General features: G+C 40.1%; 2 protein-coding genes across 16 annotated transcripts in view; one reads left to right on the forward strand and one right to left on the reverse strand.

Moving 5' to 3' along the window:
- The window catches only part of LOC126952976 (cytidine monophosphate-N-acetylneuraminic acid hydroxylase), a 352378-nt gene that overhangs the window by 286121 nt on the left and 49413 nt on the right, over positions 1-16844 (reverse strand). The gene's annotated exons all lie outside the window — the stretch shown is intronic.
- Positions 1-16844, forward strand: part of CARMIL1 (capping protein regulator and myosin 1 linker 1) — a 343419-nt gene that overhangs the window by 107133 nt on the left and 219442 nt on the right. The gene's annotated exons all lie outside the window — the stretch shown is intronic.

Here is a 16844-nt window from a genome sequence, read left to right on the forward strand (position 1 = left end):
AAGTTGGCTGCCTCAATTAAGACACAAACCAAAAATTCTAATTTTATTGTAGTTTCTGTAGTACCAGCCACGTGTACAACAGGTGTCATTTGCTTTTCTTCTGCCACAAGAGTGGCCTTGGACTCATGTGTCTGTTGGGTGATGGTTGAGGTTGCTCTGAGCCAGTCCCCTCTGCTGATTCACTCAATGGAAGCTGTGTATGCCCACATGGCGCTGTATGGACACCAGCTTGTTTTCCTTAAAAACATTGCTGTTTTTAGATTTGCTTTCGGAATGTGACCTATGGGGCAGAGAATCCAAGAATGTATAGCTTCTACCTCATTGCCTTGTTCTCAGGGATATCCAAGCCTCACTGCCTTGAGAAATAAGCGAAAGTTCCAGCAGGTGCTGTCTTACTTGATGACTATAAATTCTATAATCTTTGCTAATAATAGAGTGTTTTGTTCAAGCCACTTACGTTTGTTTATTTTTTTCCTCTCGGCAAGCCTAACATCATCATCCTCAAAAGCATGGTTGACTGTGAATTTCCTTTTGAATAGATGTAATACTATTTAATTTCTCCCACCCATTCATCTATCCAAGCATCCAGTAAACATTTATCGAGTACCTACTATGTGCTGAGTACTCTTCTAGATGCTGGAGGGACAATGATTAATAAGATAATCTTTTCATATTCGGTGAGAGAGGAAAGTTGGACATTAAAGCAGATAGTAATGTGGTGGACTAAGTGCAGCTATAAAGATATGTACAACTTATCAGGAGAACAGTTCTCTAAGACATCCAGTTCATAGAAGGGAGGAGAGAACACCATGTAGGCGAGGGGAATTTCACTATTATTGCCATATATTCAAGACCAGGAGTGGTGAGAGAATGGGCTGGAGATGTAACAAAGGTGCTCTGTGACAGAGTTTGAACTTCAGTTTGCTGGTGACGTGTGGGGAAGTCTGAATGGGATTCAAACAGTAGTAGAGTGGCATGATTATATTTGTGTTCTAGAAGAATCCCTCTGGTGGCTCTGTGCAATGTGGTTTTCAGGGAGCGAGGACTGGAGACAGAGTAGATAAGTGAGAATGCTGAGGGTCCTAATGATTCATGCATGCATTTCATTTAGTAAACATTTATTGAGCACTTACTATGGACCATGCCCTGTTCTAGTCATTTGGAATTTATTTTCACATAGATAAACAAAAGAGATAAATAGTAGTAGCTTTTTTTGGATAGATACCAAATAAATCACAGGGTTTGCTTTGATCATGACAAACTTTTGAATACATGTTTTCTAGAGGAATATAATGATTTGGTGGTATTTTTACTTTGGATTTGGATCAGTCAGCACTAACATAAAAAATGGCCTCTTTCATGGTGCAAATTAGTAAGGCCTTAGTTTCAGCTCTTGAGTTTTTCTAAGACTGATTATTCCAGTCCGTAGATTATTCTGAGCCTTAGACTCTCATTTTCTGCTCATTAGCACCCCAAAGAATGGAGAGGAAGGGAGAGAAACTTCAGTCTGACTTGCCATTTGTTAGAAGATTTGGTAAAGAAGGTGATGAAATTAATATTTAGTTTTCAAAATCAGGTTACAGATTGTTTTTGGGCTTGTTCTTGCCTGCAGTTCTTGCTTTCTCTCAACCGTAGCTAACTTGCTGTCTGGGTATATCTGAGTGTGTGTGCCTCATGCACAATGAAGGGTAGGATTAACCTTGGAAATTTGGTGTGGGCAAATAGCCCAAGAATTAATACATTTAATAATACACTTAATTATTTTACCAATCACACTGGTTATTTGCAGTGTCAAAGCAGTTACCTTGGTAGGATATAAGGACATGGAATTAATTTTGTTGTTTATAATCTTTTTGTGTGTATGTGTGTGTGTTGGGGGTGAGGATAGAATCTTTTTCTGTCTCCCAGGCTGGAATGCAGTGGCTCAATCTTGGCTCACTGCAACCTCCGCCTCACAGATTCAAGTGATCCTCCTGCCTCAGCCTCCCAGGTAGATGGGATTACAGGTGTCTGCCACCACACCTGGCTAACTTTTTGTATTTTTGGTAGAGATGGGGTTTCACCATGTTGGTGAAACTCCTGGCCTCAAGTGATCCACCTACCTCAGCCTCCCAAAGTGCTGGGGTTACAGGCCTGAGCCACCATGCCTGGACTGTTGTTTATAATCTGATATCTTGCTACTTGTACTTTGTTAGTATAGTTTAGGAGTAGGAATTTTCAAATGAAAACAAACGCCCCCCAGGACATTGAGGAAATAACTGTACCCACTTCATAGGGTTGTCAGGAGGGTTAAATGAGTTAATATAAGTGAAGACCAAGGTCCAGCACATAGTAAATGTCATATAAACACTGGTCATTTTTATTGAGTTTACTTTTGAAAGTCAATTTGAATTTGCATGAAAGTAACAAGCAATAGGTGAAAATCACGATACTACTAGATAATAGAAGACATCACAAGGCCGGCTGTGGTGGTTCATGCCCGTAATCCGAGCACTTTGGGAGGCCGAGGTGAGCGTATCACCTCAGGTCAGGAGTTCAAGACCAGCCTGGCCAACAACATGGTGAAACCCCATCTCTACAAAAATATAAAAATTAGCTGGGCATGATGGTGGGTGCCTGTAATCTCAGCTACTTGGGAGCCTGAGGCAGGAGAATCGTTTGAACCCAGGAGGCCAAGATCACACCATTGCACTCCAGCCTGGGTGACAAAGGGAGACTCTGTCTCAATAAAAAAAAAAAAAAAAAAAAGAAAAGAAAATCACGACAGACTAGATTACACTCTATGATGTCACCTTTTACTTCACTAACAACGCATTTAATGTACAGACTATATACATTTTTAAAAGCTCTGGTTCAAGGAAAGTTAAAAGTGTTTCTAGTTATAGGTCTACATTTGAAAAATACTTGTTTTGAACTGAGGAATAGGCAAATCCAGCATTTGGGCCACAACCTTTCTTTGATAGTTCCCCAGATAATAGCCTGGAGAGCATATGCAGAGATTTAAAAGTCAATGAGTAAGTGGATAGCTGAATCTGTTGAACACTATGCTCACAGTTTCTAGTTCAAGACAAATGAAACATTAACATAAGTTGTTCTGAGTTTTCTAAGTGAAGAATTCTACCCTTCCTTAAGTTAAAAGATTTATAACCTTTTAAATAGTAATATATATTCTGCAATTCAGCAGCTTTTCTTTCTGTGATTTTGAAGACCATCTTTTGAAGATGCAGAATTTAGAATTCCTACTTGGGGGCATTTCTTCAATTCAGTGAGCCATTCATGAGATTCAGCCAATGGAGATATTAAACACAATGAGGGTGAGGAACTGAAAGTGCTTTGTTTTTTAGTTGCAGTGACTTCTAATTGAAGCAAACCAGCTATACATGTGGATGGTCATGACTTTATAATTACAATTAAAATATTTTCAGTAGAAGACTGAGGCCCCAGGGAAAAGCATCGTATGAAATGGAGAATAATCACCAGATGCGATTATGGGCCCCTTTTCCTAGTGGGTAATGATTTCTTTGCCTCTAGCTGTGAGTTGGCAAATGGGCTCTGTCATTATGGATGTCTGTTGGAAGAAAGAAAAGGATGGAACAGAACTATGAGAGAAACAGTTCATAGGAAAAAAAGAGAAAAAGATCTTGAGCAGATAGGCAAGTGGAAGTCAAAGTCCTCACTGCTTGGGTCCTCCAGACCTTGTTGAACCATGTTACGATTGTAGCATTACACCTGCAATGTGTCTGCAGGTGTTCTGGGTGTGTTGAAACCCATTTGATGGAGAAGCATTTTTTGATGTCCTCAAGTTGATAAATGTTGGAATTGGCATCATTATTCTCTCCACAACAGGAGGGTAAAGGCTGGAGAGTACTGAAAAGCTAATGTTTCTTTTGGTGATGTCTGCCTTAGTTAAAACAGTTACTATTATGTAATAGAAATGAAAGTATTTAGCACAGACAACAGTTTTATTATGTTTTCTCTTTTAGATATGGATTTCTCTACTCTTTTTTTTTTTTTTTGGAGACGGAAGTCTCGCTCTGTTGTCCAGGCTGGAGTGCAAGGGAGCGATCTCAGCTCACTGCAACCTCCGCTTCCTGGGTTCAAGCAGTTCTCCTGCCTCAGCCTCCAGAGTCGCTGGGTTTACAGGCAGGTGTCACCAAGCCTGGCTAATTTTTTTGTATTTTTAGTAGAGATGGGGTTTCACCATATTGGCCCGGCTGGTCTCAAACTCCTGACCTTGTGATCCAGCTGCCCTGGCCTCCCCAAGTGCTGAGATTACAGGCATGAGCCACTGCACTCAGTCTTTTTTTTTTAAGAGACAGGGTCTTGCTCCATCACCTAGGCTGGAGTGCAATGGCATGATCATAGCTCACTGCAGCCTGCAACTCCTGGGCTCAAACAGTCCTTTCACCCCAGCCTCTCAAAGTAGCAGCTGGGACCACCACACCCAGCAAATTTTTACAAATTTTTGGTAAAGATGTGGAGACTTCTCTTTGTTGCCCAGGCTGGTCTTGAATTCATGGCCTCAAGCGATCTTTCTGTGTTGGTCTCCAAAAGTACTGAGATTACAGACATGAGCCACCACACCTGGCTCTACTTAACAGGCACAACCAGGAAAGTAGGAATGACTGCCCTAAGGGGAATTAGCTTTCACTCCTTATTGATGGGGATTTCCTGCCTCTACTACTAGAGAAACCCATATTTCCATGTTTTACATTCAGTGCTGACCAAGCATTTCCGAGTGCCCGGCACTGTACTTGTCTTATCCATAGATCCTCTGCCATTAGAAAATGGAATGGTTTTAATTGAGAAGATCTGAGGAGGACTTCTATTTCTTAATCGGAGACTATAAGCAAACTTGAAAAGAATCTGTCTTTCAGCTTCTCATTGGTTTAAAAATTATGATACTATCTATTATTATATGTTTTGTATAACTTTAAATCTTCTTTTAGTCATATTGCATTGTTTTCTTTTTTGAGATGGGGGGTCTTGCTGTGTTGCCCAGGCTGGCCTTGAACTCCTGGGCTCAAGCTATCCTCCTGCCTCAGCCTTCCAAGAAGCTGGGGATACAGGCATGTGGCATAGTCAAATTATTTTGCAAAAGTGTTAGCTGCTTGAGATTTTAGGCAGATTGGAAGTTGTCGATCACTTCTTTTCTCCAAAGTGTAAAATGGAATAATTGCTGGAATTGGATGTCAGTGTGTTTTTATTCTAGATACTATGAAACATGACTAATGATGTTAGGAGTACTTGAGTCAGCATGTGAAAAGGAAAAAGCAATGAGTTATTTCTGCCCAGTGATCAGAGCCAATTAAGCAGGCGAAGGCAAGCTAATGTTGGTGTGGGCCGCAGCAATGAAGATTTTGTCTGCGTTGTTGTGTGTGTGTAGGACTCATGATAATTACAAGAGGGCATGCAATATCAGCAGAATACAGTTTAGGAATGAAGAATCAGGAGACACTGAGTTTCCTGCCTAGGAAAATTTTCTGTGTGAGACTAGCCACTGGTGTTGAACTATGTGCTAGGAAGCATTTTACTCTGTTGTTATACATTACGAACTAATCATCTGTTTAAGATTATTCTGGTGGCAACTGCCTAGTTAAAAACAAAAACAAAAACAAATAGACTTTAAAACATTGCAAAAGTAAAGTATTGCAAAAATAATAATACTTTCCTAGATGCACTACGAGCTTCCTGAAATTAGTTGTGATTAGGCAGCTTACTGCCCTTTCACATGTGCTATTTTGAGATCTCATTCTTCGGTGCTATAATGATCGATATTACTAATATATGTTAGTAAATCTGTTGCCAAGCTTCTTTTAAGCCTCTGGAATATGGCTATTATTGACATTGCCTTGTAATTTTTTTAAAATAAATTTTTCTAGACATATATATGTACACACAGATATATATATATATATATATATATATTTTTTTTTTTTTTTTTGAGACAGGATCTCAGTCTGTCACCCAGGCTGGAGTACAGTGGCACAGTCTTGGCTCATTGCAACCTCCACCTCTTGGGCTCAAGTGATCCTCCCACCTCAGCCTCCCAAGTAGCTACAACTACAGGCACATGCCAAGAAGCCAGGCTATTTTTATATATTTTTGTAGAGATGGGGATTTGCCATGTTGCTCAGGCTGGTGTCCAACTTTTGGGCTCAAGCAATCTGCCTACCTCAGCCTCCCAAAGTGGTGGAATTACAAGCGTGAGACACTGCACCCCGCCTAGATTTTTTATATATGTTTTAAAAACAACCTAGGCAACTCTTTAAAAAGTCACACTTTTTGGCTTTTTAAAATTTTTTATTTATTTTTTTAACAGTCTCGGTATGTCAGCCCAGGCTGGAGTGCAGAGGTGTGATCTCGGCTCATTGCCACCTCTGCCTCCTGGGTTCAAGCGATTCTCCTGCCTCAGCCTTTCCAGTAGCTGGGATTATAGGCGTGCACACCACTACCTGTAATCAGCCTGGCTAAGTTTTGTATTTTTAGTAGAGATGGGGTTTCACCATGTTGGCCAGGCTGGTCTCAAACTCCTGACCTCAAGTGATCCACCTGCCTTAGCCTCCCAAAATGCTGGGATTACAGGTGTGAGCTACTGTGCCCAGCCACTTTCTGCCTTTTTTTTTTTTTTTTTTTTTTTTTTGCTTTTATTTATTTATTTTTATAAGTCCAAGGGGTACATGTACAGGTTTGTTACTTGGACGTGTTGCATAATGGTGAGGTTTGGGCATCTAGTATGAACTTTCTGGCTTTTAATATTTGTGTGTTTTCAAGCTTGTGAAATAACTTTTAAAATTGGTCACGTGATTTGATTTGAAAGCTAAAATAAATCGAATGGTTTCCTTCATAAGAGATAGTTAACTAATTTAAAGGTAGCTATTTGTACTCTACAAGAAATAGTATTTTTCAATAATGTTCACTAATTATTCACAGATATTTCACTAATATTCCACTAATGTCATTATAATAGGGTAGCTGGCTGCATGGGGATAATTTCCATAGGACATTGTTTTATACGTGTCATCTTTTCAGGGAACGTTGATAAGTACACTGCTATACTTGGCTGTGTATCCCAACCTGGACAGTCAAAGGATAAAAGGGCACTGGGCTGTCTATCCTAGGTTATGGGAGTGATAATGAATGGGCTAGACAATAGCTGACAGGAGCCCTAAGGACCTTCTGAGGTTGAGCCTCAGATTTTTTATCTTTTTCTTTTGTCGCAGTTGTCTAGATGGTATTGAGATCTTGCAGAAGATGATGGGTTGAGGTTGGTCTGGAATTTGACTTTCTTCTTCAGTGGCCTTGTCAGCAGTAGTTACTGTTCAATGTGATAGCCATAGCCACATGAGGCTGTTTGAATTTAATAAATTAATGACAGTGAGATATAATTAAAACAATATTTAAATTACAAATTCCTTTGTCGCACTAGCCATATTGCCAGGACTCAAAAAACCACATATGGCTAGTGGTAAGCATAGCAGTACAAGTTCTGTTGGACACTGACATCTATAGAGGCGTGGTGGATTGTCCAAAGTCATGTGGCTAGTCAGTGCAAACCAAGTGTTTGGACTAGTTTAGCACTTATTCTTTTATGTCATGCAGGCTTTCAGTTTTGGGTATTACAACTTGAACTAAAAAATTTGTCCCTGGCATGCCACATTCTTCTTCCAAACTGTGAGAAACTCAATGACAGAGTTAGAAATTAATTATTACCACATAATTTTAGTTTTACAAGTATCTGTGATTCATCTTAGGCTGTTTTTTTGTCTGTGTGCATGTGCATGTGTATGCGTGTGTGTGTGTATGTGCATGTGTATCACATGTGGTATGGTGGGAGTTTGCTACCTGTGCCATACATTGCTACCCTGGTATATATGATACCCAAACCATAGACATATATATGGGATCTAGAATTTCAGGGTATTGCAGTTGGACAGGACTTTTGAAGGTACCTAGCTTAACCTTGTACGTATGTGTAATACTCCTGACAAGGTTTTTCATGGTGAGAGCCCTGCCTTATAAAAGAGTTCACTTCTTTCCACAACTTCAAATTGATCTTGGAATGTTCTTTATATCAAGCAAAAATCTTTCTTCCTATAATTTCTATACATTGTTCCCAGTTGGCTCACAGGAAAATATTTATTCCCTCTGACATATGCAGCCCTGCCAATATTTGAAGTCTGTTTTCCTGTCATTCTTACGTCTTTTCTCCTATAGGATAAGCAGACCTAGTTCCTTCAGCTTTTCCTTATGTGACATGTTTTGCAAACTGCTCACCACCCTGCTTGCTTCTTCCTGGACCGACTCCAGGGGATGGCTCAGATCTGTGTAACTGAACATTTCGCCTTTCATGTGAATGGATGTCATACTAGATACATTTGGAAAATCTGAATAAGTCTTTCTTGAGGCAAAAAATGGCTACCACTATCCACGTGTAGGAAATATATTGATTTAGTTTTCTTTGGTAAGAGGAAATGTTATTGTCTATTATAAATGTGTTATTTTTATAATCAGAAACTATTATACCATTTTGATAAAAGTAATACCCCTCTTTATAATTACAGGATTGGATAGAGTTTAGGTCTAGTGGATGGGAAAAAACAACAACAGTGTTCCTGATCTTCCTCCCTCCATTTTTCCCTCCCTTCATTCCATCCATTGAGTAATCTTTGTGTGCCTGTTATATGTCACTAACTATGGCACTAGGGTCACAATGATGAAGAACAGAGTGGTTTCTTTCATGGTGAGAGGCATGATATGAGTGATTTAATTATTCTGGCAATGGGAAGGATGCAGTAGAACTCTGTTCAGATCTCCACAATAACTTATGAATGGCATGATCCTCAGTAGGTCTTTCATTTTATTCTTGTTTCTGAATTTCTGAAATGGCAATGATACTTGGAGTAGCTTCCTTATGGGATTGTTGTAAGACTTAGAAACAAAATGATAGGTGAGATTTCTGTAAAGGTCATGGTTAGACCAGGCGTGGTGGCTCACACCTGTAATCCCAGCATGTTGGGAGGCCGAGGCGGGCAGATCACCTGAGGTCGGGAGTTCGAGACCAGCCTGACCAACATGGAGAAACCCCGTCTCTACCAAAAATACAAAATTAGCCAGGCATGGTGATGCACACCTGTAATCCCAGCTACTCAGGAGGCTGAGGTAGGAGAATTGCTTGAATCTGGGAGGCAGAGTTTGCAGTGAGCCGAGATCACAACATTGCACTCCAGCCTGGTCAACAAGAGTGCAACTCCATCTCAAAAAAAAAAAGAAAAGAAAAAAAATCATAGTTAGGTTGTTACGTTGGGCATGGTGGCTCATGCCTGTAATCCCAGCATTTTGGGAGGCTGAGGTGGGATGATCACTTGAAGCCAGGAGTTTGAGACCAATTTTGGCAACAAAACAAGGCCTGCTCTACATTTTAATTTAAAAAATTTTTTTAATTAGCTGTAGTTCTAGCTACTTGAGAGGCTGAGGCAGGAGATCGCTTGAACCCAGGAGTTGGAGGCTGCAGTGAGCTGTGATTGTGCCACGCACTCCAGCCTGGGCAACACAGTGAAACCCCATCTCTTAAAGAAAAAAGAAAAAAAAGATCATGATTATTGTTGCTATTGTTACTGATGAATAATACTTTCTTGGGGAGGTAGGGTGGCTGATCTTCCATGCTAAGTTCCCTTTTCTTTTTCACCTATTTCTCCCTTATGCAATTCTTTCGCCATTTTCTTATGAAATTTTTCTAACATATGGAAAACCTGAAAGAGTGTTACAGTGAGCACCCACATACCACCACTTACTTTCTACCATTTACATTTTACTTGCTTTATCACATATCTCTCCATCCCTCTGTCATTAGCCAGTGTTTACACACTTGTATTTACAGAGAAAGATGCATGGTAGTTATTTTCCCTGGGAAATGGAGGCCTTCCCACTATGATTTTGTTCATCTTCTTGGCCGTGATAATGATGGTTATGACGATGACACAGTAGCCAGCACAAAGCAGCACGCTATTAACTCATTCAGTCTTCTAACAACACTAGAAGACAAGTGCTAAAGTGCTAAAATTAATTCCTGTTTTACAGAAGAGGAAACTGATGCACAGAGAGCTTAAATCATCTACCCAATATTACACAGTTTGTGAGGGGCTAAGTCAGAAATCTGGTAATCACCTGAGTAAGCCTTGTTTGTTTGTTTGCTTTTAATCTGTAAAATTAGTGAAAAAAGAAGTAAGACACCATTTAGGAATAGGAAGAATAACCACTGCAGCTCTTTGTGATTCAGGTTGGCTTAATGACTACCCTGTGGCAGTTGTACCAAGTGCTGGGTTTGTGCGGGTGGTTAAGTCAGGGTCTCTCCTCTCAAGCCAGTCTAATGGACAGAGCCACTATGAGTTGTTGGATTGATGTTTTAATATAAATAACCTTACAGAAAGTGTTAGAAATGAAGGGTTTCAGTAAAGGAGAGTTACCTATCTAATTTTACTTAAATGTTTATACATTAACAGTTACTATTTTGGGGTTTCTGTGAGAAGATTAATTATTCCAGCACATGAGTACTACCTATTTGGAAATGTCTCACTGTTCATAAGTAAATACGTTACTTATTTCCTTTTGCCTTAGCAGAGAAAAATAATTTGGAAGAAATACACCCAGGAAACCTTAAAATATATTCCAATTAATGGTAACTCTTAGACTATTTATGGTAAGGTGTATCTAATTACATTTCACAAGGCACTTTAAAAAATATTGTCCCTTCAAGTTTTTTCCCTTTATTTCTCTCCGTGATTTTGTCTAAATTTAGCAGCACATCACGAAAAAAATGAAAATTAAAACCCTACTGGGGACTAGAAGCTCGCTGAATTGGCTTACATCATTCTAAGCCATGTAAGCATGGGTGTATTTCTGTGCATTGCTGTCCCCAAGCCCATGTGCTGTAAGAATATGCATTGTTGGGACGGTGGTGCAAGGAGAAACATCCTGGAGAGGATGTACAACATATAGAAATAAGTCACTGCTGTGACATCATTAGTCAACATTGGTTGAGTGACAGAGTAAATAAGGCATCTTCTGTTATAAATGGTTGACACCGCTGAAAATTTAGAAACATCTTGCTCCAGTAGCAGCATTATTTTCTTTGGACTATGCAAATCTTTTTAAATTAAAAATTCAAGTTAAAAGAAACTATTTTTAATTGACTCTCTTTGTGGCCATTCCTTGATCAATATCTCTGTGAATAAGATTGTTAACTGAACAATTTCTATTTCTGCATCTTCTGGCAGAAATAGAGATAATGACAGTTTTGTTTTCACTAACTTTTCTTGTTACAAAATTTAAAAAATAACATTAATTTTTAAAAGTCTTTTTGTTATACATAAGTTACATTTTGGGACCTTCTTTAATGATTGCTCATATAGTATTGTTCGCTTTTTGAATCAGTGACCTGCCTATGCATTTGCAAGTCACTCTTAGCATTCCTCGAAAGTTGCTGTTATAAATGATAGTTTTACATAGAGGATGGAGGAAATGAGAATATTGCATTTGTCTTCCTATTGAGGTAAGACATAAGCAAGTGGAAAGGTGGTTTCCTGCTGGGGAATGAAGTCTGTTGTTCATGCTGTTGTGTGTTGACTTGTCCACTTGGATGGCTCCTAGGATCATGGGGGTCCTTGTGACTTCCATATGTCATAGATCCTGCATATAGTTTCTATGCCTTGCCCTCCTCCCAGTCTTTTCTGCCCTGTGGTTATTTCTCTACTGCCACTGCAGGGTGGCACTCAACCTTTTCCTTATATGAGATTCATCCCCTTCAGGGCATGCGGACTCCCTGTGAAAAAGCTGAGCAGGTTTATTTTGATAGCACTGCCTGGAGGGCTTGCCCCATTTCTTTCCAGGAAAATTTAAAATTATTCTGCATTTTTTAAAAGACTGTCTACTTCATTTTATAAGCCACAACGTTATAAATACATCTAAATTTAATAGTAGAATTATAACATTGCTTTCAAAATTTCTCACTGGCTCACAGAATTACAGAGCTGAAAGAGATCTTCACCAGAAGCAAAACCATCCTGGGAAAATAAATAATCATGTTTTAATCTTTTTTTTTTTTCCGTTTGTATTTTTTTTTTTTTTTTTTTTTTTTTTTGAGATGGAGTTTTGCTCTTGTCACCCAGGCTGGAGTGCAATGGCATGATCTTGGCTCACTGCAACCTCTGCCTCCCAGGTTCAAGCGATTCTCCTGTCTCAGCCTCCCAAGTAGCTGGGATTACAGGCACCCACCACCATGCCCAGCTAATTTTTGTATTTTTAGTAAAGACGGGGTTTCACCATGTTGGCTAGGCTGGTCTCAAACTCCTGATCTCAAGTGATCTGCCCACCTCGACCTCCCAAAGTGCTGGGATTACAGGGGTGAGCCACCATGCCCGGCCATGTTTTAATCTTAAGGTAGTTTCACTAACTCGTGGTAACTTCGTTTATTTTTTTGTATTAACCTTTTCTGTCAGTAGAAAAGTACACTTTTCTGCTTCTAAAACTGCCACAGAATAATAATGGAGCCACAGCGTCCTCAGAGAGGGCATTTTTCACTCTGTGCAGAGATGTGGAAATGGGCTCAGAAAGGACAAGGGGCTCAGCCAACACTAAATGGCTATTTAATGGCAGAGTGGGGATGAGAACTTGTCTTCTGATTGCCAGTCCAGTGTCTTCTGTAACACACGGGGCCACTTATTTTAAGCCATTGTGTCCCCAGCTGATTAACAATTTTCATGTACAACCTAGCTCATGAGAGCAGCATCATGGAGGAGGTTGCCATTCAGCAAACACTTGTTGAAGGGTGATACCAAGATGAAGATGAGTAAGACATTGTCCTGCCCTCAGGCTAACACTCCAGAAAAGGGTTTGCAGGCATATTTACAGCTAAGTGCCACAAAGAATTAAACCTTCTTAAAGTTCTTTCTAGCTCAGTCATTTGAACTTCTTTTCCCAAAAAACCCTATATTTCCCCAACTCCACAAAAGCAAGTCCCTCTTAAACCCTAATACATGGTGACATGCTGGTGTCTACCAAGGGGGCCTCGCAGGCTGTTGGGCTGATTGTGGTCCAAATCCCATTTCAAGAGGGCATCTTCAAACAGGTGGTCAGAATAAAAATCTTGATGATTTTGGTAAATGGCAGCAAGTAGACCATGGAGGACAAGCAGTCAATAGGAATGGGGACATCTGGTGCATGGGCTGGGGCAGATAGGGAGTCTGAAGAGGTAGAGGGTAAGCAATGAAAGTTGTGGCCATAGCTGCCAAACAAAGGGTATTTTTACATGCAGTTTTGCCACTGGTTGTCTAAGGAATCTGCCATCACAGTGCCTGTGAAGAGGCCATTATTTGACACATTAGGATTTTCAGTCGAGTGAGTAGCATGGTATTCACAGGGCTGCTTAGAGAAGTGCTGTTATCTGGATAGAGGATGGTGGTGTCTGGATTAACTCTAGTATAGTTTCTTCCTTGGGACATCATCTCTTTTCCACTAATGGACTCCTAGGCATTCCATCACTCAGCTTAGTTTTCTCAGAGAATCCATGAAATGTGAAATCTTAATTTTAGACATCTAAAATTGGGCAAATAAACTTTTTAACATATACATAGATTTAAAATACAGTTAGGTTTATTTTTATTCAAATAGCACATGCTTTCTGTGTTTGTGTGTGCATGTGCATGCAGTGAGGAGATACTGACATCTTTTCTGGATTATCACTTAATATTGATGTTATTTAATGCAAATTTGGAGGATTTAAGAATATTAGAGGGGAAAAGATTACAATTTCTAAAGAATTAGAAAAGTGGGCCGGGTGCGGTGGCTGAAGCCTGTAGTCCCAGCACTTTGGGAGGCCGAAATGGGCAGATCACGAGGTCAGGAGATCGAGACCATCCTGGCTAACACGGTGAAACCCCGTCTCTTCTAAAAAATACAAAAAACTAGCCGGGCGAGGTGGTGGGTTCCTGTAGTCCCAGCTACTCCGGAGGCTGAGGCAGGAGAATGGTGTAAACCCGGGAGGCTGAGCTTGCAGTGAGCTGAGATCCGGCCACTGCACTCCAGCCTGGGCGACAGAGCGAGACTCCGTCTCAAAAAAAAAAAAAAAAAAAAAAAAAGAGAATTAGAAAAGGGGCCGTATCTCTGAATGTTGGGTTACTGCAAAAGAGAAATAACTGGGTGAAGAACTATTTAAAAATTAATGAACAAGGTAAGTTTATATTTTTCTGATACGGGTGGAATTTTGTACATCCTGTAGTAAGACCCAGTGATGTCATGACTAGGACCTCTTCCACCAAGAGCTCTCAACTAGGGATAATTCATTTGTTTGTATTCAGAATTCACTACTATGATAAGCCTTTTTGATGACCAGTGGCAAAGGAACATCATCAGTGATGAAAACTCACAAATAGAGAAATCAGCAAGTATATTAAAGTAATGGATATTTCTCTTCTCCCCCAAAGGTCTCACATACAGGTGTGTCATGAGTGTTCTTGATTCTAGTTAATCAGTTTCTTGTGTAAAGTGCTTATGGTGACAAATCAATGTGGGTTTTAATTACCAACTAGCCTGTCAGTGGGTGGGAAGAAGCTTGTTTTCCAAAGCTTGGTGTTAGCAAGTCCTGTTTATGTGATAATCATATGCAGAGGACAGAGGCTGGCTATATTCTGGCTATGGGAATAGAAGATTTAGATCAGACAACTGTCTTCTTTATACCAGACACTGTGCTGCGTCAAGTGTGACATGAACAAGCCCTTCCAGAATCATGCAAATTATTGCTCCCCATGAGAAGACTTTTATGAGTAAATAATGTAACTGAGGATATGAGCCCTAAGAACTGGTCTGTGGTATTGATGAGAAGCATTAGCAGGGAGAGGCTTACCCCACGGGGTGCTGCAGGGAATGTGGCTTTTGAAGCTGATAATTGAGGGTTCAAATTCTAACTCTTATCAATGTTGTTGGGACAAGTTAAATTATTATAAACCTCTCTGAGTCTTGGTTTCCTCATCTATAACAAGAGAATCATGGTACCTTCCTCACGGGGTTAAATGTGATAAGGTAAGTGCCTTGCCACTTCTGGTTTACAACAGATTTCAAAAACTTCCCCCTTTTCTTCCCCACTCACAGATGGTTCAGAAAAGGAAGAGCTATTAGGAACTTGTGTGTGGAAAGAAGGCGAAGCGATTCAGGATGCACAGCCTTTTGTGGCTAGAAAAAGGCCTTAGGCCCGTGGTTTTGCAGGTGTAATACAGATGGTAGGGGCTGCACAGCTACTATGACAGTCATTCCAAGTGTTTCTGCTCAGGATTCTGGACTTCCCATTGTCTGGCTCTGCCAGAATGTGGTTGTCTACCTGCCCAGGTGAGGATGCAACCCTTGCATTAGAGAAGACTCTCAACAGCCATGGTCTCTTTGACTGGGGAAGCTAATAGGAGACCCGAATGTTCTAAGTCTGTTGTGGATGGTTGTATGTTTGGTGACTGGATATGAGGCAGATTTCAGGGAATGGTTGCAAATTGGTCAAGTTTGGCAAAAATATCAGAGGCATTGAAACCAGATATCAAACTAAGCCTTAAGGCATTCTCAGAAGTGAAAAATATAAGTTTTGTTTAACTTATTGAATTCAAAAATGACGCTAATGAATGTGGAAGGATGATTTGGATAGAACCTGTTCTGTGTGGGGCCTTCATGTAATCGCTAGAGAACGTGTAAATCCAATTATGCCTGGAGGAAATTTTATTTCCAATTTCAGTTGCTTTACTGATATGTTAAGGGAATTAAAAAATATTTAGCTCAGCCTTTCAGAGAGCTGTTATTACTGTTTGAACTGTGACTGTTATTTTAATTCTCATTAGATAACTAGTATCTTTTAAGCTGTTGTTAGCTAGGCTGTGTGCTGAAAAGTTTTTATATACATCCTCTTGTTTAATCTTCATGACACTTATAGGAGGTAGATACTACATTATGTGTTTTTACAGCCAAGGGTGAGGTGTAGGGGATCTGTTAATTCGCTCCAAATCACACAGCTGGTAAATGGTGGAGCTGGCCCAGGCGTGTCTGTCTTGAGAAGCGCTGTACCATCCACCTTACAATTACATCTGTAGGTATTGTCTGACTTGCAGAATCCATGCAGTACATCTGTGCAGCTTCCATTTCTGTCCTTAGCCTCAATTCCTCTCTGTCTTTAGTTCTCTATCTTTACCTTAAAATCTCCATGTAAATCATGCTAACCTAGCACAATCTGTGGTGCACCCACTTGGCATTTTCAGGGAAAAGGGATAAGGCCTATAAAGAAAAGTCCACACCCAGCTCCTGGTTCTCCCTGTGCCCATTCTGACTGCTTTATCTTCTGTGCTTTAGATGAATGTGCATCTTCCTGGATGCTTTTCCTTCCTGCATGATTTGGAAGAATTAGAATCAGTCTTCCTTCCATGAGTTTCCCAGGGAATCAGAGGGACTTTTTAAGCATAATGATGGAATTTTTACTAATCACCTTTTATTGTAAAATGCTCTATAGATGAGAAATAAACAGATTATATCCATCCCCCCACCAGCTGTGCTTAATGGTATTGGCCAAAAAAAGTTCAGAATTAAGACTGGGAATTTTTTGCATTCATATCCCAAAGCTCCTTTAAAAACTTCTAACTTGGGGAACTAAAACAAAGTCATTTTAGAAGGAAATGGGTTTTTCTCTAATAGTGGCCATCAGAATGATTACCCAAATGATGTCACACAGCTGGCAACCTTCTTAAGGAAGGTAACCGATAGCGGAGGAAAGTCTGCCTTTCTCTACGTTAGCACTTCAAAAACCAATCATCCCTAGAATC

Source organism: Macaca thibetana, chromosome 4, assembly GCF_024542745.1.
Source record: "Macaca thibetana thibetana isolate TM-01 chromosome 4, ASM2454274v1, whole genome shotgun sequence".
Taxonomy (NCBI): Eukaryota; Metazoa; Chordata; class Mammalia; order Primates; family Cercopithecidae; genus Macaca; species Macaca thibetana.